Source organism: Prionailurus viverrinus, chromosome C2 (assembly GCF_022837055.1).
Source record: "Prionailurus viverrinus isolate Anna chromosome C2, UM_Priviv_1.0, whole genome shotgun sequence".
Classification (NCBI taxonomy): Eukaryota; Metazoa; Chordata; class Mammalia; order Carnivora; family Felidae; genus Prionailurus; species Prionailurus viverrinus.
This window is the reverse complement of record NC_062569.1, coordinates 26,954,522-26,981,307: the sequence shown is the minus strand read 5'-3', so window position 1 is coordinate 26,981,307 and position 26,786 is coordinate 26,954,522. Positions and strand designations below refer to the sequence as shown.

The following is a 26,786-nucleotide window of genomic DNA, read 5'->3' as shown; positions in this document are numbered from 1 at the left end:
ATCTTGGAGAATGTTCCATGTGCACTCGAGAAGAAAGTATATTCTGTTGCTTTGGGATGCAGAGTTCTAAATATATCTGTCAAGTCCATCTGATCCAATGTCTCATTCAGGGCCCTTGTTTCTTTATTGACCGTGTGTCTAGATGATCTATCCATTTCTGTAAGTGGTGTATTAAAGTCCCCTGCAATTACCACATTCTTATCAATAAGGTTGCTTATGTTTATGAGTAATTGTTTTATATATTTGGGGGCTCCTGTATTCGGTGCATAGACATTTATAATTGTTAGCTCTTCCTGATGGATAGACCCTGTAACTATTATATAATGTCCTTCTTCATCTCTTGTTACAGCCTTTAATTTAAAGTCTAGTTTGTCTGATATAAGTATGGCTACTCCAGCTTTCTTTTGGCTTCCAGTCGCATGATAAATAGTTCTCCATCCCCTCACTCTCAATCTAAAGGTGTCCTCAGGTCTAAAATGAGTCTCTTGTAGACAGCAAATAGATGGGTCTTGTTTTTTTATCCATTCTGATACCCTATGTCTTTTGGTTGGCGCATTTAATCCATTTACATTCAGTGTTATTATAGAAAGATACGGGTTTAGAGTCATTGTGATGTCTGTATGTTTTATGCTTGTAGTGATGTCTCTGGGACTTTGTCTCACAGGGTCCCCCTTAGGATCTCTTGTAGGGCTGGTTTAGTGGTGACAAATTCCTTCAGTTTTTGTTTGTTTGGGAAGACCTTTATCTCTCCTTCTATTCTAAATGACAGACTTGCTGGATAAAGGATTCTCGGCTGCATATTTTTTCTGTCTAGCACCCTGAAAATCTCGTGCCAATTCTTTCTGGCCTGCCAAGTTTCAAAAGAGAGATCAGTCACAAGTCTTATAGGTCTCCCTTTATATGTGAGGGCACGCTTACCCCTTGCTGCTTTCAGAATTTTCTCTTTATCCTTGTATTTTGCCAGTTTCACTATGATATGTCGTGCAGAAGATCGATTCAAGTTACGTCTGAAGGGAGTTCTCTGTGCCTCTTGGATTTCAATGCCTTTTTCCTTCCCCAGTTCAGGGAAGTTCTCAGCTATGATTTCTTCAAGTACCCCTTCAGCACCTTTCCCTCTCTCTTCCTCCTCTGGGATACCAATTATGCGTATATTATTTCTTTTTAGTGTATCACTTAGTTCTCTAATTTTCCCCTCATACTCCTGGATTTTTTTATCTCTCTTTTTCTCAGCTTCCTCTTTTTCCATAACTTTATCTTCTAGTTCACCTATTCTCTCCTCTGCCTCTTCAAGCCGAGCTGTGGTGGTTTCCATTTTGTTATGCATTTCGTTTAAAGCGTTTTTCAGCTCCTCGTGACTGTTCCTTAGTCCCTTGATCTCTGTAGCAAGAGATTCTCTGCTGTCCTGTATACTGTTTTCAAGCCCAGCGATTAATTTTATGACTATTATTCTAAATTCACTTTCTGTTATATTATTTAAATCCTTTTTGATCAGCTCATTAGCTGTTGTTATTTCCTGGAGATTCTTCTGAGGGGAGTTCTTCCGCTTGGTCATTTTGGATAGTCCCTGGAGTGGTGAGGACCTGCAGGGCACTTCCCCTGTGCTGTAGTGTATAACTGGAGTTGGTGGGCGGGGCCGCAGTCAGACCTGATGTCTGTCCCCAGCCCACCGCTGGAGCCACGGTCAGACTGGTGTGTGCCTTCTCTTCCCCTCTCCTAGGGGCGGGATTCACTGTGGGGTGGTGTGGCTCGTCTGGGCTACTTGCACCGTGCCAGGCTTGTGATGCTGGGGATCTGGCGTATTAGCTGGGGTGGGTAGGCAAGGTGCTCGGGGGCAGGAGGGGCAGGCTTAGATCGCTTCTCCTTAGGTGATCCACTTCAGGAGGGGCCCTGTGGCAGCGGGAGGGAGTCAGATCCGCTGCCGGAGGTTTGGCTCCGCCGAAGCGCAGAGTTGGGTGTTTGCGCGGAGCGAGCAAGTTCCCCGGCAGGAACAGGTTCTCTTTGGGATTTCGGCTGGGGGATGGGCGGGGGAGATGGCGCTGGCGAGCGCCTTTGTTCCCCACCAAACTGAGCTCTGTTGTCAGGGGGCTCAGCAGCTCTCCCTCCCTTTGTCCTCCAGCCTTCCTGCTTTCCGAGCAGAGCTGTTAACTTATGACCTCCCAGACGCTAAGTCGCGCTTGTTGTGGGAACACAGTCCGTCAGGCCCCTCCGCTTTTGCAAGCCAGACTCGGTGGCTGTGCTTGGCCGGCGAGCCGCCCCTCCGCCCCGGCTCCCTCCCGCCAGTCCGTGGAGCGCGCACCGCCTCGCCGCCCTTCCTACCCTCTTCCGTGGGCCTCTCGTCTGCGTTTGGCTCCGGCGACTCCGTTCTGCTAATCCTCTGGCGGTTTTCTGGGTTATTTAGGCAGATGTAGATGGAATCTAAGTGATCAGCAGGACGTGCGGTGAGCCCAGCGTCCTCCTAAGCCGCCATCTTGCCGCCCTCTTCTATTTATTTTTCAATATTTGCAGTTATTTCAATATTTAAAGACAAATTTTTAAAAGCTTTATTTATTTTTAAGAGAGAGAGACAGAGCATGTGCAGGGGAGGGGCAGCGAGAGAGGGAGACACAGAATCTGAGGCAGGCTCCAGACTCTGAGCTGTCAGGACACAGCCCGATGTGGGGCTTGAACTCACTGACCACAAGATCAAGACCTGAGCCAAAGTCAAATGCTTAACAGACTGAGTCACCCAGGCGCTCCAGGGTTTTTGTGTTTGTTTGTTTGTTTGTTTGTTTGTTTGTTTTGAGAGAGACAGAGAGAGAGAGAGAGAGAGAGAGAGAGAGAGAGAGAGGGAGAGGGAGAATCCCAAGTAGGCTCCACACTCAGTACAGAGCCCGATGCAGGGCTCAATCCCATAACCCGGGTATCATGACCTGAGGGGAAATCATGAATTAGATGCTTAACCAGCTGAGCCACCCAGGTGTCCCAGTTCTCTTAATTTTTCAAGAAAACCTGGAAAGCTTGATTTTATGTAAAATCTTCAAATTTTTTAAGTGAGGTATATAACATGATACCATTTAGGTAAATTAGAACACAAGGACACATTGTGTGGTATGTGAATTATATCTCCATGAAACCACTTTAAAAATCACATACAGGGGTGCCTGGGTGGCGCAGTCGGTTGAGCATCCGACTTCAGCTCAGGTCACGATCTCGCGGTCCGCGAGTTTGAGCCCCGTGTCGGGCTCTGGGCTGATGGCTCAGAGCCTGGAGCCTGCTTCCGATTCTGTGTCTCCCTCTCTCTCTGCCCCTCCCCCGTTCATGCTGCGTCTCTGTCTCAAAAATAAATAAACGTTAAAAAAAAAACCCACATACACACACACACACAAGAATACAAGCACACAAGCCCACTCCTAGCTACCTATATAACAAAAATGGATGGATACTTCCATAAAAAATCCAGTATAAGAAAGTTCAAAGCAGCTTTATTTGTAAAAGCCAAAAATGAGAGATAAGCCAAATGCCCCTTGTTGAATGATGGTTCCATAAATTATTGCCAAATCAACTATTGATAAGACAAAACTGAGTTAAAAAAAAAAAAGGCAAAATTGAGTCAAGAACTACCCTCACAAAATCTTTGTAGTGCTTCATGGTGGGAAGGGCAAACAAAGGCAAGATAGTTACTGACATTTCGAAGTCTGCTTTGAGGGGAGTCTTTCAACATAAGGAAGTGGATCTTGGTTAAAACTAGGTAAGGGTAATGATGCAATAGTTTAGGACTGATAGACCCAGCAAGGCAAAGCAAAGGGTTTAAAGCGACGAAAAGTATAAATTATTGTTTGATGAGTTTCTTTCAGGAAGTTGCTGGAATGAGTAAAAAAGTGGTTTGCAATTTTTATCTTCCTGGACAAGAGTTTACTGAAGCAGTAAAATCATACTGATGATACCAATGGAATAGTAAAGTCACATTAACGTAGACAGTAAGCTGTATGAATGTAAATGGTTTGGGTTCTCACCTTCCATAAGAGAATGAATACCTTGTGGTAGATTTATAAAATGAATACTACTCAGCAATAGAAAATGAATAAACTACATGGATGAATTTTAGAGGCATAATGGTGAGTGAAAGAAGGCAGATGATGAAGAGCATATACTGTATGACATGTCCAAGAACATGTAAAATATTCAAAAACAGGCAAAACTAACCTATAGCAATAGAAACTGAATAGTGGCACCTCTGAGCGGGGAGGGGCAGGTGATAGCTGTATTGCCCGCTAATATTGCCTGAGAAGGGCACAAGGGGACCTTAAGAGAGTGTTGGAAATATTCTATGTCTGGATGGTAATTACATGGAGATTCACTGAGCTTTATACCTAAGATTAAGAGACTTTATGTACTTTAAAATATATATCTGACCTCAATTAAAAAAACATGAATGCATTCAAAGAAAAAGATATGTATTATACACATTAAAACAGTCTTCTGGGGTTGGGGTGGGGAAAGAATGGGAGGTATAAGGATAAAAGGAAATTATGAATGTAAACAAACAAGAGAGAGACCTGGCAAGAATCAAAGATGCCAACACACCAGGAACTGCAATTATGTAATGCCTCACTCAACTTTCTCCTCTTGATATCCCAAATTATGTATATTTAAAAGATTTTTTCCTGAGAGAGCGAAAGAGATAGAGTGCAAGTGGGGTAGGGGCAGAGAGAGAGAGGGAGACAGAGAACCCCAAGTAAGCTCTGTGCTGCCAGTGCAGAGCCCAACACGGGGCTTGATATCATGAAGTGCGAGATTATGACCTGAGAAGAGATCAAGAGTTGGATGCGCAACTGACTGAGCCACCCAGGAGTCCCCAAAGTTAATTTTTTTTAAAAGATAAAATCAACTATAAAATGTACATGTGTCAAATATTTTCTTTAAGTCGTTAATAAGGTAACCAGTAAGATGTTACAACCAGTTCAAGAGACAGTTTATTAAGAGCAGAAACTTACAGGGCATAAAGAATTTTGAAATGAATTTTCCAAATAGGTGCAAAATGGATCCACCAAGTGGACCTGTCTAATTCATCTATGCAACAACCAATTGCATTTCACTGGACACAATTAAATTGTATTTATCTGGACAAGAATAATTTATATTATCAGTTTTCTAAACCTAACATAATTTTAAAAATAAATAAATAAATAAAACAGGGGCACCTGGGTGGATCAGTCAGTTAAGCTTCCGACTCTTGATCTCCACTTAGGTCTTGATCTCACAATTCATGAAATGAAGCCCCGCACTGGGCTGTGCATTGGCCATGCAAAGCCTGCTTGGGACTCCCTCTCTCCCTCTCTTTCTGGCCCTGAAACACATTCTCTCTCTCTCTCAAAATAAATAAATAAACTTAAGAAAAAAGTTAACCAAAATTTAAAAAATAAAAAAGACCAAAGGTAGTGAAAGGAAGAGTTTACTTGGATGGGTGAGCTAGAGAGGATACCACCACTGAGCCTTTTATACCCTTTCTTAATATATATGTATATATACATACATATGTTCATAAAAAGCATGTTATATATATGTATACATACAAATACAACACCAGGAGTTCTGAGTAAAACATGTATACAGGCCTGTTTTAGCCCTTGAACCTTAAGTTTTCAAATGCTGTTTTAAAAGGTTAAATGTTTGAGTTTCCTAAAACAGCAAAATCATACTGATGATGCCAGTGGAATAGTAAAGTCACGTTAATGTAGAGAGTGAGCTGTATGAATGTAAATGGTTTGGGTTCTCACCTTCCATAAGAGAATGACCCTAAAGGTCATCTTTTAGGGACCCCTAAAGGTCATCTATTTTAAACAGATGTTTAAAACAAATGTTTTAAACAACTTTTAGGGACGCCTAAAGGTCATCTGTTTTAAAAATGCCTCGAGTTACAAGAATGACACCGTCTTGCCAGATTCTTGGCCACCAGTCAGCAAAAGGGGTACATTTTAAGAGGCAGCCCTGTCTTCCAACTGTCCAGAAATCACCCCCTACTTCCCAGCCACCTTTCTTCCTGCTGGTGTGGCTGGTCCTGATTCTAAAATCTAGGTGGTTTTTTGTTTGTTTAATTTTTTAAGTCTCTCTTTGAGAGAGAGAGCAACAGAGCACGAGCGGGGTAGGCACAGAGAGAGAGGGACACAGAATCTGAGACAGTCTCCAAGCTCTGAGCTGTCAGCACAGAGGCCGACAAGGAGCTCCAACTCACAAACCCACGAGATCGTGATCTGCGCCGAAGTCGTATGCTTAACCGATTTAGCCACCCGGGCACTCCTAAAATCTAGTTTCATTGTGTGTTTTTATTTTTGGTTTTTTAATTTTTTTAAGTTTATGTATTTATTTTTTTAGTAATCTCTACACCCAACAGGGGCTCTGTCCCACGACCCCAAGATCACGAGTCACATGCTCTTCCAACTGAGCCAGCCAGGTGCCCTTCGTTGCATATTTTTAAAAAAATCTTACATAAGAGATGCTAATCTGGATTTCTGATGGAATATCAAGATGTCTTTTTCATGGTCATTTGTCTTGTTAGGTTTCTGTCTCAGGCAGTGGGAGAAGATGCAGTCCAATTCTTGATCACGAGCCAGGAGGAAAGGCAGAGAGCTCTCAATTTCACAAAAGGAACAAAGCTTCATTTATAGCATGCCACTGCACATGATAGAATTTCATGAGTCAGTCGATAAGGATAATTAAACAGTGTAGGTCAAGGACTAGATACAACCATTCAACCTCCTTAAAATCCATTAGGCAAAAGCTTGAGGAATATTATTTAAAAGCTGCAATATTTAATCATTGGTGCATTTCTTAAAGTGCCTTATTGCTGCTAAACAATGTTGAGAAAGTAATAAAAGCCCAAACCCTCAGCAATATTACTATATTTTGAAATTAATTTTTTGATAAAGGAATAATCTTTTCTTTTCTCCCACTGTCTGAATTCCTTACTCTTGGCCTTCCTTCCTGTGCTTTACTCTCCTTGGACTGGTGTCTCTCCCCTTCAAAATCCTTTTTCCAGGAAGCATGCCAATTTTTCCCCTCATCTTTTATCACTCAAGTTTTTCAGCCCTTTAAAAAAATTTTTAAGTAATTTCTTGTTAAGTTTATTTATTTACTTAGTGCAAGTATGAGTGGGGGAGGGGTAGAGTGAGAGAGAAAGAGAGAGATACAGAGAGAGAGAGACAGAGAGAGAGAGACAGAGAGAGAATCCCAAGCAGGCTCTGCCCCATCAGCACCGAGTCTGATGCAGGGCTCGAACTCACTAAACATGAGATCATGACCTGAACCGAAACCAAGAGTTGGATGCTTAACCGACTGAGTCACCCAGGCGCCCCTCAGCACTTTTAATACATAGTTTCTTGTAGCACATTTTAAAATATCAACTTTATTGAACTGTAATTCACATATAAAATGTACCCATATTGAACCCAAGTTTGCTGGGTTTTGACAAATGTCTATACTGCTATCGCCATCACCACAATCAAGATCGAGAATATTTCCATCACCTCAGAAAGTTCCCTCATACTCTTTGCAGTTAATTTCCCCACTCCACCTCCACTTTTGTCCCCAGTATACTATTGATATGACTGTAAACTAGCTTTGCCTATTCCAAAGTTTCATATCAATGGAATCATACAGTATGTTCTGTTTGGTGTCTACCTTATTGGGCTTTGTAGAATGGTCTTGAGATTTATGTGTTATTGTGTGTATCAGTTTTTCGTCTTTTGATTGCTGTGTTGTATTCCATTGTACAGATATACCACAATTAGTCGATCCATTTCCTTGCAGTTGGAAATTTGGGCTGTTTCCAGCATTTTGCTACTATAAGTAAAGCTTATATGAACATTTGTGTACAGGTTTTGTGTGGACAGGTATTTTCATTTCTCTTTGGTATATACACATACATATACATGCACATACACACAAATATATGTGATTATATGATAAAATGTATATTTAACTTTATAAGAAAACTGCTCAGTTATTTTTTGTAGTGGTTATACCATTTTATATTCCTACCAGCTGGTATGAGATTTTTCAATTCTTCCACATTCTCACCAACACTTGATATTGTCAGATTAAAAAAAAATTTATTATATAGCATTTTATTTTTTTATTAAAAAATTTTTTTAGTGTTTATTTATTTTGAAAGAGAGAGGAAGAAACAGACAGACAGACAGAGCACAAGTGGGAGAGGGGCAAAGAGAGGGGGACAGAATACAAAGCAGGCTCCAGGCTCTGAGCTGCCAGCACAGAGCCCAATGTAGGTTAGGGCTCGAACCCACGAACTGTGAGATCATGACCTGAGCCAAAGTTGGATGCTAACTGACTGAGCCCCCCAGGGGCCCCATATAGCATTTTATTTTTTTAAAAAACTTTCTTCTCATAGAAAACATTTTCACATTAAAGATTCCTAGAGTGTGAAAATAACAATTTTTTACTTACAGTTTTATATTTGTAGGCAGATTATTTTAGGACAAGTAAAATAACTGCATTTTAAGATTAAATCTGTTTAGAATCTGTAATATTTTGATCCATCTCTAAAGGGGCCTCTTTCCTGCATGGAACTTCTCTATACTCAAGCTCTCCAGGCTCTTCTTTCCAGGATTTGGAAATTAGTAATGTGAAACATCAGTATTTCCTCATTTTAAGGTTTTCCGAGGACATGTAACCATCTGTTACTGGTATCGACTGAAGAGACAGAGAAGTTTTTAAAAATTAAACACTGGGGCGCCTGGGTGGCTCAGTTGGTTAAGCACCTAACTTCCATTCAGGTCATGATCTCATGGTTTGTGAGTTCGAGCCCCACGATGGGCTCTGTGCTGACAGCTCAGAGTCGGGAGCCTGCTTCAGATTCTGTGTCTTGCTCTCTTTCTGCCCCTCCCCTGCTCACACTCTGTCTTTCTCTCAAAAAATAAAAAATAAAAATAAAAAAAACATAAAAAAAATAAACACTGACTGATTTTCTGCAAAGTCTTTACTTATGAGTTAACAATCTTTCCCTTTCTCTGTCATTCCCAGGACAAATACAGAAGTTTGATCATTTATTGATAGCAATAAAGCTGAATTCCCTTCAAGAGTTTGATTAGCTAAAAGGCAAAAAGCTCATATATGATGTTTAGTTATCCTGTGAGTCTTGTGAGAAGCTGGGAGACAACCCCATAAGCTCACCAGAATAAGGAACCCAGTCTCCAAATTTCTTGGATACAATTCCTCTCGAACCTTTTCCCCAAAGACTAAATTCTAAAAATAACCAGGTGATTAGGAGAAGAAGTTTGTCTCACCATTGGACTTACCTGTTATTGCCTCTTTATCGTGAGTTGAATGGTGTGACAGAGCAGAGGCAAAGAGGTGTACAATCAGTTCTCAAGGTGTTGAGTCAAAAAGGTCAGAGCTTCCACGGTGTGGCAACAGCTTTGCAGATGCCCACATCATGACAGTTGAAATAACAAAGCCCAACAAAGGTGGAAGCCGAGAGGGCCCAAACACCTGCCTTGGCAGCTTTTTGTAAAGCATCTCCTCGACCATAGTAACCACTTGTTCAAGGCCCCAGTGACTATGGAGACTGAGGGCTGCAGTCAGGGGTAGTTCATCACAGAACCAGGATTCAAATAAGCAGCTGGAATTAGGCCCAGGAGCAAAACACTGCCAACCCTCTCACCAGTCCAGGGGAGAGATGCAGCCTTGGAACCCCAACGGCGGTTGGGTTGAATGTGCTGTGTTCTACACCATCCTGGGGCAGGTCAGTCCTGGAGAAATGCTGAGACACGAGCCAAGTCTGACCACTGGGATTCGTAGCAACAGAGCTCAGCCTCCTCAGGCACTGCCCAGGACACGCAGCCTCCAGAGACTCCCCATCTCTCTCCTGAAGGCTCAAGGTCACCCCCAGATTTAAAAATTTTTGTTGCTCTAGTGGATGTGTAGAGATATCAGATTGTAGTCTTAATTTACATTTGTCTGCATGCCAATGGTAGCACATCTTCATATGCATATATCTTCTTTTGTGAAGCCCCTGGCACTGTTTTGATTTGCAGCTTGGGGCCTTTTTTTCTGTTTCTCAAACACTACTAACTTGTTCCTCCTCACTATCCTTGACTTGCTTTGCATTTGCTCTGAAGTTCTTCCAGATTGTCTCAGACTGACTCCTTTTCATCAGTGAGATCTCATCTCAAATAACACCTCAGAGAAGCCTTCATTTTTCATCACCTTACCCTCTATGGTTGTCTTTAGAAGACTTTTATAACTGCCTGCAGTTATCTTATTTCTGTGTTTGTTTATTTTCTTTTGTTTCAGAAGTTTTAAAAAAGTTTATTTTGAGAGAGAGAGAGTAAGAGAAAACAAGTAAGGGAAGGGCTGAGAGAGAGGGAGACAGAGAATCCCAAGCAGGCTCCACCCTCAGCACAGAGTTGATGCGGGACTTGAACCCACGAACCGTGAGATCATGACCTGAGCCCAAATCCAGAGTCTGACGCTTAACAGACTTAGCCACCCAGGTACCCCTATATTTGTTTAATTTCTTATCATTTGCCTATCTCCACTGGGATGTAAACTCCACAAGAGTGGGTCTTTGTCTGGTTTGTGGTCAACGAGGAAAATGAAACTATATAATCAAAGACTGGATACAACCATATGACCTCCTGAAAATCCATTAGTGGAAAGCCTGGGAAGCATTATTTAAAAGCTGCAGTATTAGATTGTTAGTGCATTTTTAAAAGTGCTTTATTGCTGCCGTTAAGAACAGTACATGGGCCACTGTAAGTGCTCAATAGGTATTTGCTCAACAAATGGCAGTGCAGAGTTCACAAAGTGCTCTCATAAGAGTCTCACTTCAATCGTCCATTTATTCCATTCACATTTGCTGAAAACTATGGAAATATGCCAACCATTATGAGGATATAAAGAGGAATAATTATTCCTCCTCTCAAGTTGCTTGTGATATTTTTTTAAAAAATGAATTCTTATTGCAATATTAATATATGTTAATGATAGAAAGTTAAATAGTACAGAAGAGAAAGTCACTGCTTCTTCTCAGAGATAACCATTATTAGTAGTTTCCTTTGTATCCATCTAGAATGTAGACAATTATACACATGTACACACACACGTACACATATACAGACACACACACACACATCCCCCAAAATGGCATCTTAAGAAAGCATAGGGTCTTTTTTTTCCAAAAATTTTAATGTTTATTTATTTTTGAGAGAGGGAGAGAGAGTGAGTGGGGGAGGAGCAGAAAGAGAGAGGGAGACACAGGATCCGAAGCAGGCTCCGGGTTCTAAGCTATCAGCACAGACCCTGAATCAGGGCTCGAACCCACGACTGTGAGATCATGACCTGAGCTGAAGTCGGATGCTTAACTGACTGAGCCACCCAGGTACCCCAGAAAACATAGTTTTTAAGTTGTTCATGATGTTATGGTGGAAGCTAGGGTTGCCAGACTTAGTAAATAAAAATATAGGGAGCTCAGTTACATTTGAATTTCAGAAAAACAACAAATAAAAATTTTTTTTTTTAATTTTTTTTAAACGTTTATTTATTTTTGAGACAGAGAGAGAGCATGAACAGGGGAGGGGCAGAGAGAGAGGGAGACACAGAATCTGAAACAGGCTCCAGGCTCTAAGCTGTCAGCACAGAGCCCGATGCGGGGCTTGAACTCACGGACTGTGAGATCATGACCTGAGCCGAAGTCGGACGCTTAACCGACCAAGCCACCCAGGCGCCCCACAAATAAAAATTTTTAGCAAAAGTATGTCCCAAATATTGCATGGGATATACTTCTACTAAAATGTTACTGGTTGCTTAGCTGAAATTCAAATTTAACGGGTTACCCTGTGTTTTACCTGACAATCCTGGGTGGAGACAGATGTTCCAAATGATCAGTTACAATATGGTGCTATATTTTCAGTAACAGAAGTCAAGACACAGGTTGAGGGACCACCGAGGAGAGACTGACTAACTCTGCCAGGCAAAAACAGCAAAAGTAGACCGTTGCACTGGGATCCAATATATGGATAGGAGCCTGATAGATGGAATTAGAGAAAAAGGTCAGGAAAGAGCATATGCAAATGAAAGCTGTGGAGAGATTGGGCAGATTTGGAAAATAGTATGACATTTAATGTCAGAGAGGTTTTAGGGCCCAAGAAATTCGTGGGGATAAAATAGCTGGGATAGGAAGAAGGTAAAGGGCAAATGGGATCAGATTATGATAGATTCTATACACAGGTCAAGAGGGGAGTTATTATTCTGTAGACGAGCATTTGCCAGACTCTTCTTACCTCAGCCTTTAAAAAAAGAAGTTGTGGAACCCCTTTCATAGAAATATGTAATCTTTCAAATCCTTTTTGAATTTATTTTGTAAATCATTTTCATGGTATATTGTAATTGAGCGAACCGAAGCAAAATTATATAGCTATTGTATTATGAAGTTTTTTTTAAATACGCTCCTGAATGTCAGTAATATATGGAGACAAATCTTGAGTATTCCCCAATTAACAATGAATGCATGCTGCTTAATTTACTTTTAATTCTGTAATAAGTTTGATTTGTCAACTAATAAATTAGGATGTGACATATTATACAGTTTGGCTTTGAGGCCAAGTATATACGAAAGTGTGGAAGTGAAATTTAATTTTGTTCTATGGCATCAGAAACCGTTTATATTCTTTTCACGACCTGATGTGTGCAATTCTTGCACTTTTGCAGTTTAAGAGAACAGATTTGTTTTTGTCTTTTAATGTTTTGTTTCTTTTTTTTTTAAGGTTTATTTATTTTGCGAGAGAAAGAGAGAGGAGAGGTGAGGCAGAGAGAGAGAGGGAGTAAGAGAATCCCAAGCAGGCTCTGCACTGCCAGCGTGGAGCCCTACTGCAGAGCTTGAACCCGCAAACCATGAGGTCATGACCTGAGCAAACCAAGGGCTGGCTACTTAACCAGTTGAGCCACCCAGGTGCCCCTAACATTTTGTTTCTTAATGACAGGATAGGAGACAAGGTTTCAGACTTTTCTTGGTAAATAACACATGGCTTGGTATGCATGGGATTTTCATCCAGCAAAGTAAATTACATTCCAGTCAAAGGGAAAAGAATTGCCACTATATTCCCTCTTTTTAACACTGTTTTTGTAATTACTTGATGCACCTTCAAAGCTTTTGATAAGAATCATGCAATTTACAGATCTATTGATGTACATGAGGCAAATTGGTATGATTATAGTTTTTTCTCCCCATTATCCTGTTATATTGCAATATTTATGTTCTACAGGCTTTCTGTCTTTAACCAGTGGTTATACAGCTTAGTGAATTATAAGGCTAATGTCCTTAAAACCACCATTCATATCAGAAGACAGAGATTTTCCTCCACATGTTCTGTCCCAGTCTCAACTCATCCTTCCCTTGTGACAAAGCACTATCTTAACTTTATGATATTTACTTCCTTCTTTTTCCTTACAGTTTTATAATCCAAGTGTGCTAGACTTGAGATTGAATTCTATAGTTTTGCCTGTTGTTTTTTTGTTTGTTTGTTTGTTTTAAGGTTTGCTTTTTGAGTCTTTTAATTTACAGGTTTCCTCTTCATATCTCTTGTTTTTCTCTTTGCAATTATTTGTTCTAGAAACATGAGAATTATTCCTGTAGCTGCCCACAGTCTAGATTTGTTGATTATATTCCCCTTTTAAGATGTGCCTCGGTCCTCTTATTCCTATAAATTGGTATTTGGATCTTGAGGCTTAGTGAGATTCAGACTTAATTGTTTTAGCAAGATCATTTCACAGTTGGTGATATATTCTTCATTAGGACGCACATAATGTTTGATTGTCTCTCTTTTGTACCCTGAGCCACTATACATGCTTAATGTTCAGATGATTTAGTTATTTAGGGGTTGCAAAAGGTAATATTCTTATTCTCACTTTTCTTCTTCATTTATTTGTTGGAAATCATTTATGAAGAGAAACTTTGCCTCAACTATTATTTGGTTATGTAGTATAAAGTTCATATAGGAAAGGCAGGTTAAAGAATCCTTTAACTTCCTGATTTTCTAAATGAATAACATCTTCAAGGTGACCAACTAGCTGTGTGTGTGTGTGTGTGTGTGTGTGTGTGTGTGCAAGTGTGCACGTATGTGTGTGATACTGAACTCACGAATTTAAACATTATTGATGTGTTCAGACCTCCCATAGATATTATCCTTATTCATCCTAAAATCATCTCGTCTTTAAGACAACTCTTCAAGTTGGCTTCCAAGTCCTCAAAAGATACATTTTTGAAGTCTGTTAACAAGAAGAATTTGGGTGGAAGAAAAGACCACAAAGGAAATAGGAATTTTGCACCAAAAGGATTTGGTTTGGCTGGCTTAAGGAATTTTGTTTTGTAGTCTGTGCATACCATATTTCACTGGAAATTGAATTTTCTTTAATATTGTTAGTCTCATGCCAGTGTGGGTGGCAAGATTTACCAAAGACAAGCACTATTAGAATGTGAGTCATAGAAACTCTACCTGACTGAAGAGAAATAAGAGGTTGTCTGACAGGTCCAAACTATCTTTCTTGCTGGGAAATAACCATGACTGGCCTTGAAGAGGAACCACCCTCTCCTGTAGGTGATGCATAGCTGAGCTTTGGCAATAATTTACAGTTTCTGGAGCATTGGTGCTGTCTGATATGTCCTCAAGCCTCTTTGCCGTTAATTGCAGCTTCTCTTACTAGACTCTATGTTTAACCCCTTTGAAACTGTTTAGTATAGGGAAGTGTTTGCTTTCTCAGTGAAATATTTTAAACACACAGAAAAACAAAAAGGGTAACATTACAAACATCTGAACAAGATGTTTGTTTAGATATGAACAATCTAAAATTCACAAGTTTTAGGGGCACCTGTGTGGCTCAGTCGGTTAAACGTCCAACTTCAGCTCAGGTCATGATCTCACGGTTTGTGGGTTCGAGCCCTGCAATGGGTTCTGTACCAACAGCTGAGCCTGGAGCCCGCTTCAGATTCTGTGTCTCCCTCTCTCTTTCTGCCCCTCTCCTGCTTATGCTCTTTCTCTCTCTCTGAAAAATAAACATTTAAAAATAAAATAAACTCTGTCCCAATTTAAAAAAATAAAGTAAAATTCACAAATTGTATTATTTTGTCATACTCGCTTTAGACCATTTTTAAAAAGAAAGAAATAATGGGGGCGCCTGGGTGGCGCAGTCGGTTAAGCGTCCGACTTCAGCCAGGTCATGATCTCGCGGTCCGGGAGTTCAAGCCCTGCGTCAGGCTCTGGGCTGATGGCTCAGAGCCTGGAGCCTGTTTCTGATTCTGTGTCTCCCTCTCTCTCTGCCCCTCCCCTGTTCATGCTCTGTCTCTCTCTGTCCCAAAAATAAATAAATGTTGAAAAAAAAATTAAAAAAAAAAAAAAGAAAGAAATATTAAGCATATGGTTCTCTTTGTTCTCTATACTAGTCCTGTTTACCTCTCTCATTGTAGAAGCAGTTGCTTCCAATGTTGACATATCCTTTATTCGAATGTTGACATATCCTTCCTGTGCATATTTTTATGCTTATGCTTTAGGTGTACATATCTGTGAAAAATATTTAGAATTGTTTGTTTTCAAAGTTTATATAAATGTTATGATACTGCATGGCATCTCATCCACTATCTTGCTTTTCTCACTGAACATTTTGCTTTTGTAATCTATCTATACTGACATATCAAGTTTATTGACTTCACTGGTACATAGTAGTCCATCATTTGAATATACAAGAATGTATTTATGTATTCTCTTATTAGTGTACACTTACGTATCTCATTTTTTCCTATTGCAACACAGTAGAATCCTTGAATATGCATGTGGGAGAGTTTCTCTAGGGATATATGTGGAAGCAGAATTCCTGGGCACAGTGTATCATAAATCTTCAACTTCACTAGATATTACCAAATTACTCTCTGATGTGGTTACATTAATTTATATGCTCACAAGCAGGGGTTGCAAGTTCCTATTTCCCCATAGTGAGTGTGATGAGACTTAAATTTTTGTCAATCTGATGGATATGAAGTGGTATCTCATTGACATTCTAATTCTTTATTTGCCTGATTACTAATTAAGTTGAATATCTTCATATATTTATTCGTCATTCTTTGTTGTTTCTTCTTCTTCTGTGAGTTATAGGGCAATGCTATTGAAAATGTTAGAGGGTTGGAGTGTGTGGGTGGCTTAGTAGGTTAAATGTCTGACTTCAGCTCAGGTCACGATCTCATGGTTCTTGGGTTTGAGTCCTGCGTTGAGCTCTGTGCTGACAGCTCAGAGTCTGGAGCCTGCTTCAGATTCCGTGTCTCCCTCTCTCTCTGCCCCTCTCCTATTTGCACTCTGTCTCTCTCTTTCTCTCTCAAAAACAAATAAACATTAATAAAAATATGAATGCATGCCATAGCAAAAGTCAAACTTGAAAGGTCACCACAGAATTTCAGAATAGGGCAAACCTTAAATAAATTTTAAAAAATGTCAGAGGGTAATGACTGTAATGGGGATAGTCAGGGACTGGCAGTCCTCAGTATCCTTCTCCCCAATTTATATCTTTACCTTAAATCCATGTGACTTCCCATTCTCCTGTACATTTCTTGTGTCAGGTATCCAAGAGAATAATATAAGGCATATCAACTAAAGAAGAAAAATAGAAAACAAACTCAAGGATAGCCATAAAAAGTTCTCTGTTCCCTAACAGAGACACTGAAATCTGCTTGGGCTTACACATTTAGCTTTTAGGCTTTGACTTCACACTCCATAACTTTGCTTTTCAGGGTCTCCACTTCTCTCTTTCCAGTCTCTGAAGGTACATCTTCATTGTCTGGTGTTTTGTGTAGATGAACAGATTATTCTTGGAGGTGGCCTATGTTGTGAGTAAGAACAACACTGGGGCTCTGGAATCAGATACTAATTTAGTTGCTGTTTCTGTCACTTAGTAGCTTTATCAACTTGAAAAAGTTTCTTAACCATCCTAGACTTAGTTTCTTCAAGATAACCATAGTCCCTACTTCATGGTGTTGTAATAATGATTTATGGAGTTAATATATATAAGTACTGAGAACAATTGGGCACAGTAAGTCCTCAGTGTCAGTTACAACAAATCATCCTAAAAAACCACATAAATAAAAATATGCTATTTAAATTCAATATTCTTATCTTGAGTGAAGAACTTTGAAAGTCCATATGACATTCCTATAAGTGGATGTGATGTTTTCCGTGAATAATAGACATAGCAGTAACTTTAGGGTGATTTAAGTGAAAATGATTCAAATGCTAACAGAATTTCAACTTGGTGCTGAGGAAGTGATGACTAAATTATGAAAACTTTCATTCATTCATTCATTCATCAAGCATTTATTATGACTTACAACATGCCATGAATGAATGTTCTGCACAAGACAATGGAGAAATAAAAGGGTTAAATGATGCTTAGTATCTGCCATTAAGAAACATTAAGAAGTTGATAGGGGAAAAAGCTGCATAAGTAAATTAGTTAATTCAAGAAATTTTACAACAAGGATACAGTAGGAGCATAAAGGAAAGAGTTGCCAATTCTACATGAACATGTTGGTAAAACTTCCATAGAGAATAGGTAATGAGGAGGGAGACCTCTCCAGTGCCTTTCAACTTCCAGTGGGTAGTTGCTGTTGGGTTGAGCCAGCAGGGAGCTCTGGGGTTAAATGGTATTGGAAGAAGAAGCCTGGGAACATAGTCAAGGTAGGAGGGTGCTTGAACCAGGTAGTCTGTGGCTTCATTGTCAGGCCAGAGATGCCAGGTAGTCATTAGGAGGATCCAAAGTCATGGTCAGGATTGTGAAACCTGGTTCAAGGCACAGCCAAGGCCTATCAGGCAATGACAGTGGAGTTGGAGGTACAGCCCAAAGAAATAAGAGGTTTGTTGTCCAAGATCTAGCTGATGATTTAGGCTCATTCAATCAACGAGCCTCTTTGACTATACTGAGTGCAGGCCTTGGGGTAGTATAAAGTTATGTCTGCCAAGTTGAATAGATGTCACCTAATTTGCCATCTCATAAGTCTGGTTTCCTGGTTATTTTTCCTTTTTATTCTAGTTCATGTGGGTGATCTCATCCTTAGCATAATTTTTGCTAATATGCCTAAAATTTAAAAATCCTGCTTAAGAAGAGTCTCATTTCCATTCAGCCATATTCAGACAGTAAAATACATGAGTTCCCTGTATTATGTGAAATGTATCCTGTGGAAATTGTGTTTAGTGGTTTTGGTGTAAAATTGCATCATCCTATTTAAGGGCTTAATGAGGGATTCCGGGGGAAGGTGACCAAACAGGATGATACAATGTGGAGGGTGGCCCAAAAGGAGAGTTGCTTGTTATCTCAGCTACTGGATTAATGGACCTGATTTAAATGCTAGCATAATGTCCAGTAGTGACATCTATCACCTAATGCATGCCTAGTGGAGCAGTGGCCCATTTGGAAAATAACCTGCATCGTATGCTTTGCCTTCTTACTTGTGCTATTAATTTGCTTTCCATGGATCAATGACTGTGAAGTGTGATAAGAATTTTGGCCAGATCAAGAATGAGTTATCAGTATCTATAGAAATGGCTTGCTTTGTGGCAGAGCAGTAACACTCGTGTAACTTTGTTAAAGTTCACAACTGGGGAGAGATCATTGAACCCAGGCACGAACTTCGGAAGTCTTTGAAAGCTTCTCATAGAGTTACCTTCTACTTCATGATTCGAGGCTAAATTCAGAGGTCGTCCTCTGAAAAATTAGAAACCTCCCAAACCAGCTCATTTAAAATAATATTACTAAATAAAACCTCCAGACAGATTTCTTATCATTAATTCAAAGAACACCTGTCTGTCTCCCTTTATATCTTCTTAATAAATTACTTTTACCCCCTAGACAAAGACATCCTCTGTCACTCTGCCAAGGCCTTACCTACACACTGGATCCACATTAATAGAAGAACACAAATGGGTGCTAATTGCTGCCGTAAGAAAACTTAGCCTTCCTGGATATGAGGAAATTAGCTTCTTTGCAGTGTGGGTCTTTCCTGGAATCCATAGTCCGAGATGGCACAAAATTACTCTGAATCTAAGGTATTGAACTGTGCAGGAAGAACCTTGCTCACACACTAAGAATAGTCCTAAAATTCTATATTCTCAACTTCCTACCTTAGTGGAAAAGCTTAGGACTGAAGACAAGCCAGCTCAGCTTTTTTAAGTCTGTATGACCTGAAGAAGAAGCTGTGTGTCTGTGTGCATGTGTGTGTGTGTGTGTGTGTGTGTGTGTGTGGTGGGAGACAATGGAAGGTCATGGTGTGGTACTTAATTTGTTTGAATAACAATCCAAAGCAAAGAGGAAGATCTACATAAATGTCATGAGCAGGTATGTGAGAGGGTATTACGGGCAAATCTTGAGATATGTCATTGCCAGTTATGTGCTTTCCTTTGTCCTGTAGCAATGCACAGGCAAATCAGACACATTTAAAGGGACAGTGTGGGATGTGTTTCTTTTATTTCCTCTGTTCTGTTCGTTTGGCTTTATGTGTCCTGTTATAATCTGTTTCCAAAGTGAGAAGTAGAATTTTATAATTGTTCTTTCATCCACTCTCTTCTTAGTGAATCGAGCATTGATTGAATCAAGATTTGATGTCCTTGGAAGCCCATGACATCATCTCAATCTTGGTTCACTGAGGCTCGGCACTGGGGTATGAAGCAGAGGATAGGAGCATGGTGGCCAGCACGTGGTGAAGGCACATGGAAGAGGAGTGTTGGAATACAAGCGATGGGGCAGACTCTGTTATTCAAGTGTTCATAGCAGAGGTCCTCTGCTCTTTAGCATGGGTGGGGGTTTTAGCAACGATGGAGGCTACCACTTTGAGTTTCTCTCTGCCTGTTGACATGTTCTTTGAAGTGTAGACATTTTATCTGAGTACAGACTGGCTCCTAATTGTTATGGTAAGGTAGAGGTTGCTGAGAAATTTTTGTTTAATGTTTATTTATTTGTGAGAGACAGAAAGTGGAGAAGGGAAGAGACAGGGGGACAGAGGATCCGAAGCAGGCTCCATGCTGACAGCAGAGAGTCTGATGTAGGGCTCGAACTCATGAACTGTGAGATCATGACCTGAGCTGAAGTCAGATGCTTAACCAACTGATCCACCCAGGTGCCTCCAGGGTTGCTGGGAATTGTATTGAACTATTATGGTAACTAGATTAGCCTTTATCTGTTAGGAGTGCTATCTCAGCAGCTATAGAAGTGGAGAATCTCTGAACCCAAATTTTGCGCTCTATTGGATAAATGGTCTAGGAAAGGCAGGGAAGGAAGTTGGAAGGTTTTTTTTGAGGTCTTTAAGTAGCATTCTACAAAATAAAAATATAAAGAAGCTAGTAGAGTCAGAAGCTACGAGGATTGGCTCTTCTATGGAGAGACATGATTTCCTTGATGATCAAAGAGGCAGTAGCTGGTACATATGTTGGAGGGGGACAGTGGTGGAGAGGGAATACACTTTTTTTTTTTTTAGAATAATCACAAGTAGGATAATGTTTTTGTCTGGGGGAGGGGAGAAGTCTGAAAGTCATAAAGTCCATTGCCAGAATATCCCCTTTTAGGTGTAGAGTTGGAAAAGAATGTATTAGATCTTCACATCACCTTGACCTATTCCTAACTCTTAAAGTCTCTGATGATTATGGTTAGAGGTTTTTTGTTTTTTTTTGTTTTTTTGTTTTTTTTTTTTTTAAATTTTTTTTCAACGTTTATTTATTTTTGGGACAGAGAGAGACAGAGCATGAACGGGGGAAGGGCAGAGAGAGGGAGACACAGAATCGGAAACAGGCTCCAGGCTCTGAGCCATCAGCCCAGAGCCCGACGCGGGGCTCGAACTCACAGACCGCAAGATCGTGACCTGGCTGAAGTCGGACGCTTAACCGACTGCGCCACCCAGGCGCCCCTATGGTTAGAGGTTTTTAAAAATAATTTTATTCATTTATTTTTAAAGTAATATATATGCCCAGTATGGGGCTCAAACCTATAATGCCAAGATCAAAAGTCACAAGTTCCACTGACTGAACCAACAGGTGTCCCAATGGTTAAGGTTTTTTTGTTTTTGAATTTTCATGTATTTTTTAAATATCATTTATTGTCAAATTGGCTTACATGTAACACCCAGTGCTGATCCCAACAAGTGCCCTCCTCAATGCCCATCACCCATTTTCCCTCCCCCTCCCCCCCCACCATCCATTGTCAGTTTGTTCTCTGTGAGAGACTCTTAAGAGTCTCTTGTGGTTTGCCTCCCTCCCTCTCTGTTTGTGACTATATTTCACCTTCCCCTCCCCCATGGTCTTCTGTTAAGTTGCCCTCCCCCATGGTCTTCTGTTAAGTGGGTCTGTCAAGACCCACATATGAGTGAAAATATATGATATCTGTCCTTCCCTGACTGACTTATTTCACTCAGCATAATACCTTCCAGTTCTATCCATGTTGCTGCAAATGGCAGGATTTCATTCTTTCTCATTGCCAAGTAGTATTCCATTGTATATATAAACCACAGCTTCTTTATCCATTCATCAGTTGATGGACATTTAGGCTCTTTCCATAATTTGGCTATTGTTGAAAGTGCTGCTATAAATATTGGGGTACATGTGCCCCAGTGAATCAGCAGTCCTGTATCCCTCAGGTAAATTCCTAGTAGTGCTATTGCTGAGTCGTAGGGTAGTTCTATTTTTAATTTTTTGAGGACCCTCCACACTGTTTCTGGTTAAGATTTTAAATGGAGTCATCTAGGGTGGTTTGTGGATGAGAGTTTTTCAGGTTGTGAAACAGAGCCCATCATCCTAGAGACCAGAGGCTTTTGAATCCTTGACCCCCCGGGCCTCTTTAGCAGAGTTCTGGGACTCTAATAAGACCTACAGCATCTTCTTGGTCAGCTGAAAACTGGGGCTGGATAGCTAAAGAGTTCTTGCACCAACTATGTCCCAGAGCCTGGTGGTCTCCCATTGTCATCCATTTTAGATTGAGTTTAATGCCTTTGGGGGCCATAGCTAAGCAGGGAGAAGAGAAGACAGGGATTCCACCTCAGGCTCTTAAGAACTTATTTCTTGGTCTGAGCACACAGTGGGCCTATTGCCATTAGCCAAAGTTTACTCAGATCAAGGAATTTTGTGATACCAGGATTGGTGAAGAGATGAGGCTATCATCCATGTCCTGTGGTTCTCAAGCCTAGAGAATCATCAGAATCACCTGAGGGAGCTTTTAAAATTTACAGAACTTGGAGCCTCTAGAACTTGTTTTACAAAAACAAAAAAATTAACCTTCCTGACATGGTTCTTTTTTTTTTTTTAATGTTTATTTATTTATTAATTTTTTTGAGAGAGAGAGAAGGAGAGAGCGAGTGCAAGTGAGAGAGCATGAGTGGGGGAGGGGCAGAGAGAGAGGGAGACACAGACTCCAAAACAGGCTCCAGGCTCTGAGCTGTCAGCACAGAACTTGACATGGGGCTTGAACCCATAAATTGGGAGATCATGACCTGAGCTGAAGTCAGATGGTTAACCAACTAAGCCACCCAGGCACCCCCTGACATGGTTCTTATTATCAGCCAGGTTTAGGAAACACTGTATAAAATAACTTTCAGATCCAGAATGTTAAAGAGAGTCCTGTAATTTAGCAAATTAATGTTCTTGTAAAACTGGTGAAGATTGCTGGGGCCCTGAAGATCCAGGGCCCCAGAAGGGTGACATCAGAGGGTAATTAAGTTGAAGCTATTGTCATATTTTATACACATTGAGTTTCAGATTCATCTCGATACTTATGGAGGCCCTTGTTTTCTGAAGTAACACCTACTGATGAGAACTTCCTTTGGGATCCATCAGAGCACCTTTGTGACTGGCAGGTGGGTGGGAGGACAACTCCTGGGCTTCCTTCTCTGATGATATTTCCGAGTAGTCATCATGACCTGATGTTCTAAGAGTCTTTCCTGGTTTAGATATGAAGGTGTGTACCTGCCATCTTTTTATTATTTTTTTTTAAGTGAGACAGAGACAGTTCAAGTAGGGGAGGGGCAGAGAGAGGGAAAGAGAGAGAATCCCAAGCAGGCTCTGCACTGTCAGCTCAGAACTGGACATGGGGCTTGAACCCACTAACCAGGGAGATCATGACCTGAGCTGAAACCAAGACTCAGAAGCCTGACTGAGCCACCCAGATGCACCCCCCCCCCACCATCTTTAATTTCATAAGGATGTATTCTCATTTATACCTGAGGTTAAAGATTTTTTTTAATGCTTATTTATCTCAGAAAGAAAGAGAGAGAGAGTGCAAGCAGGGAAGGGCAGAGAGAGAGGGAGACACAACTCTGAGATGTCAGCACAGACCCCAGTGTGGGGCTTGAACTCACGGACTGTGAGATCATGACCTGAGCTGCAGTCAGACACTCAAGTGACTGAGCCACCCAGGTGCCCCTATACCTGAGGTTAGAATACAATAAGGTATAGGAAATCCCTAAGTAACTTTCTTCCCCTCAATTAATAGACCAGGTAGGATCAAATAGGGAGGGAGATGAAAAAAGTATACAATGATCAAGGCAGAGATGATGGTCATCTTGGTTCATTGGTGATGGTCATGGTGTAGGAATGGTGGTTATAATTCAGGCAAATGCCTGAGATAGTAGCTATTGCCAGGGGCTGGCTTTTTTGATCTTTTTCTCATGATAAGTAGTGAGTCAGCTACTTTTAAAAGGCTAAGAACAGAGTGAACAATATAAATCAAAGTTTTATAAATTAAATATTTCCAGTTTGACTCACACTATCATTTCAGTGGCATTAAATCTTTATTTCTGAATGACCTTTCCTTGTCAGTGATGGAATATTTTAGCCTTAAGTCACTCTGCTCTGTTTGCCTCTGTAACATACAGTTACTTTGCAAAGGAACACCTAAATGATTACTGGAACTCATTTAAAGAGTCATTTTGTTATGAGTAATTGGCATATGTGACAATTTACTAAATATTTCTATTTTTCATCAGATCAAATTTTTTAGACTGAGAATTCTAAGAGAAATATACTATACCATGCTTGAGGCGACATAGCTCATTAAGAATAAATTTAAGACATTTAAGTTTAATATTTTAAAATATTAAAAGATAAATTATATATTTCATTTTTCCCTCAGGATATTGACAGATTATTCAGTTAGGAAATGAAAATTAATAGCAAAAATGTGATAATAACATTCAAGATATTTAAATGACAAAAATAACATTTTGTAGCAACATGAAAGTTTTTCTCTTTGAAATTTAAAAATGCTGAAGATAGGGTACCAGAAAAAACCAGAATGCTTATGAAAAAGAATAGTTTCATGTAAAGCCAATTAAAATGTACATTCTACTACATACTCTCCAATAAAAAACCCTAGAAACAGCTTAATCCGAAAACTTAAATTATTCTAATTTTCCTATGCTTGTTTTTAGTATTTTTTTTTGTCATTATCATCATCATCCTGTTATTTTTTGTTGAGCAACTATATGTTTGGCACTACAATGGACATTTTATATAGATGATTCCTCTTAATGCTCACAAGAGCCTGTGTGATGTCTGTAATTGTCTCACTTTTACAGATGTAGAAACTGAGGCTTAGAGGTTTTTAAACAATTGATTCAAGGGCACAGAGCCAGTAAGTGATGGAGATAGGGATGAAGCCGAGATCTGATTAAGATCAAAATTAAATTCTTAACTACTATGAGATTCTTGTGCACAAACATACATTTTTTTTTAACAGAGTATCTGAATTCTATTTTGTTTTCACTTAACAGTATCACAAACATTTTTCACGTTCGCTACACAATCTTAATCATCCTAACAACCTGTGAACATTGGCCAGGATACTCCACTGGGATGCACTGCCCTCTAGTGGAATTCTGTTCATAAAGCTCTTTGCACCCTTTCCCCAGCCCCCAGGATGAAAAGAGGTTTTCTACTGCATCAGTCTCTATAGTTACTATTTTATTTTAATTAGAATAAAATATTAAAAAGTCTTTTTTCCTGTCTTCTTAATATGATTATTTCCAATGGGCAGGGGGTGGGAAAATCAAGAGAACCTCAGAGTTCAGACATGCACTGTAAGGAATGAGATAAGGATTCATTGTTCTTGGCATTGAAATCAACATGGCTTCTCTGTTCCCTGAAGTAACAGGATATTTCAAGCATCTTCCTTCAAATTACATTAACGGCTTGAGGACTTGTCCTTCAGTGTTAGGACTAGCACTGAAAGACAAAGTAGACTCTCTTAGGATCCATACCAAACTTGAAAATACATTTACATCATAGGGAATTAAAACAGATCAGAATGTGTTATCCTCTGAGCTGGCATTAATTTTTCAGTGTTACATATTTCTCTAATGAATATCATTCACTTTAATACTGTTAAAAATCATCATAGTATTAAAATGCATAATTGCATGGCTTTGGTTAGGAAAGACTTGGGTTAATATTGTATTGTTTCGGAGAAAACAACAGGAATAGTTTTTTTGATTTTTTCAAGTGAATTAGGCCATTATTTCTGCTATTGTTCATAAAAAAAAAAAAGAAAAAAAATCCCTGAGCTAAATTGCTGATGCTATCTCCTGGAAAAGGGCTGGCTGGTGAGTTGTAATTGTTTTGTGTGCAGCCAGTGGGGCATACTGTGGAGAGGAGGGGAAAACCTGCCCGTTTTATCTTTATTCGAGAACTGCCTCTTTAAAATTAGATGCCTTGTTACGCTTAGTGAATGACCAATAGGAAAAAGGAAGAACAGCAAGGACAGGCTTATATAGCATGTATGGTACTTAATAAAAGATAAGAGTTGTTCAAGGGTCCTTAAGGAAATTACATCTCTTTCTTCATGCCCTATATTAAAATTGTTGATTTCCTCTGAGCTTAGATTTCAGGAGGAGGGAGAGGATGGCGAAAACCGAACAAAAACATTTTTTAAGACAAATGGGCTAACAAGTAGTACACAAATAACGTACTCATACAAAGGGTAACAAGCCTATGACAAAAATGCCCTTTAGGTGTAGAAGTATAAGGTAGGTAAAAATAATGGAATATATATTTAATAGACTCATTTCATTCCCTGAGAGTTTTTTCTTTCTGTCCAGCTTTCTTGAGGTATATTTGACATGTAACATTGTATGAGTTTAAGGTGTTGACTTGATGCATATTCTAAATGATTAGCTCCACAGTGTTAGCTAACACCTTCATAATCTTGTATAATTGCCATTTCTTTCAGGGGCGCCTGGGTGGCGCAGTCGGTTAAGCGTCCGACTTCAGCCAGGTCACGATCTTGTGGTCTGGGAGTTCGAGCCCCGCGTCAGGCTCTGGGCTGATGGCTCAGATCCTGGAGCCTGTTTCTGATTCTGTGTCTCCCTCTCTCTCTGCCCTTCCCCTGTTCATGCTCTGTCTCTCTCTGTCCCCAAAATAAATAAACGTTGAAAAAAAAAATTAAAAAAAAAAATAATTGCCATTTCTTTTTATGGTGAAACATTCTATAGCTACTCTCTTAACAACTGCCTAGCACACAATACAGTAATGTTAACTATAGTCACCTTACTGTATGTTAGATCCCCAAAACTTACTCATCTTATTACCAGAAGTGTATACCCTTTGACCAACACCTGCCTATGTCCCCTATCACCCAGCCCCTGGTAACCACTACTCAATTCTTTTTCATGAGTTTGGCTTTTTTAGCGATATCATACAGATTTGTCTTTTTCTGTCTTATTTTACTTAGCATAATGCCTTTAAGATCTATCTGTGTTGTCATAAATGCCAGGATTTCTTTCT

At 39.9% G+C, this 26,786-nt stretch overlaps 1 protein-coding gene and 1 pseudogene across 2 annotated transcripts in view; one reads left to right on the top strand and one right to left on the bottom strand.

Annotated features, from left to right (window-relative positions):
- The window catches only part of PIK3R4 (phosphoinositide-3-kinase regulatory subunit 4), a 207,482-nt gene that overhangs the window by 91,530 nt on the left and 89,166 nt on the right, over nucleotides 1-26,786 (top strand). The gene's annotated exons all lie outside the window — the stretch shown is intronic.
- Nucleotides 9,386-9,855, bottom strand: LOC125175182 (succinate dehydrogenase [ubiquinone] cytochrome b small subunit, mitochondrial-like; annotated as a pseudogene).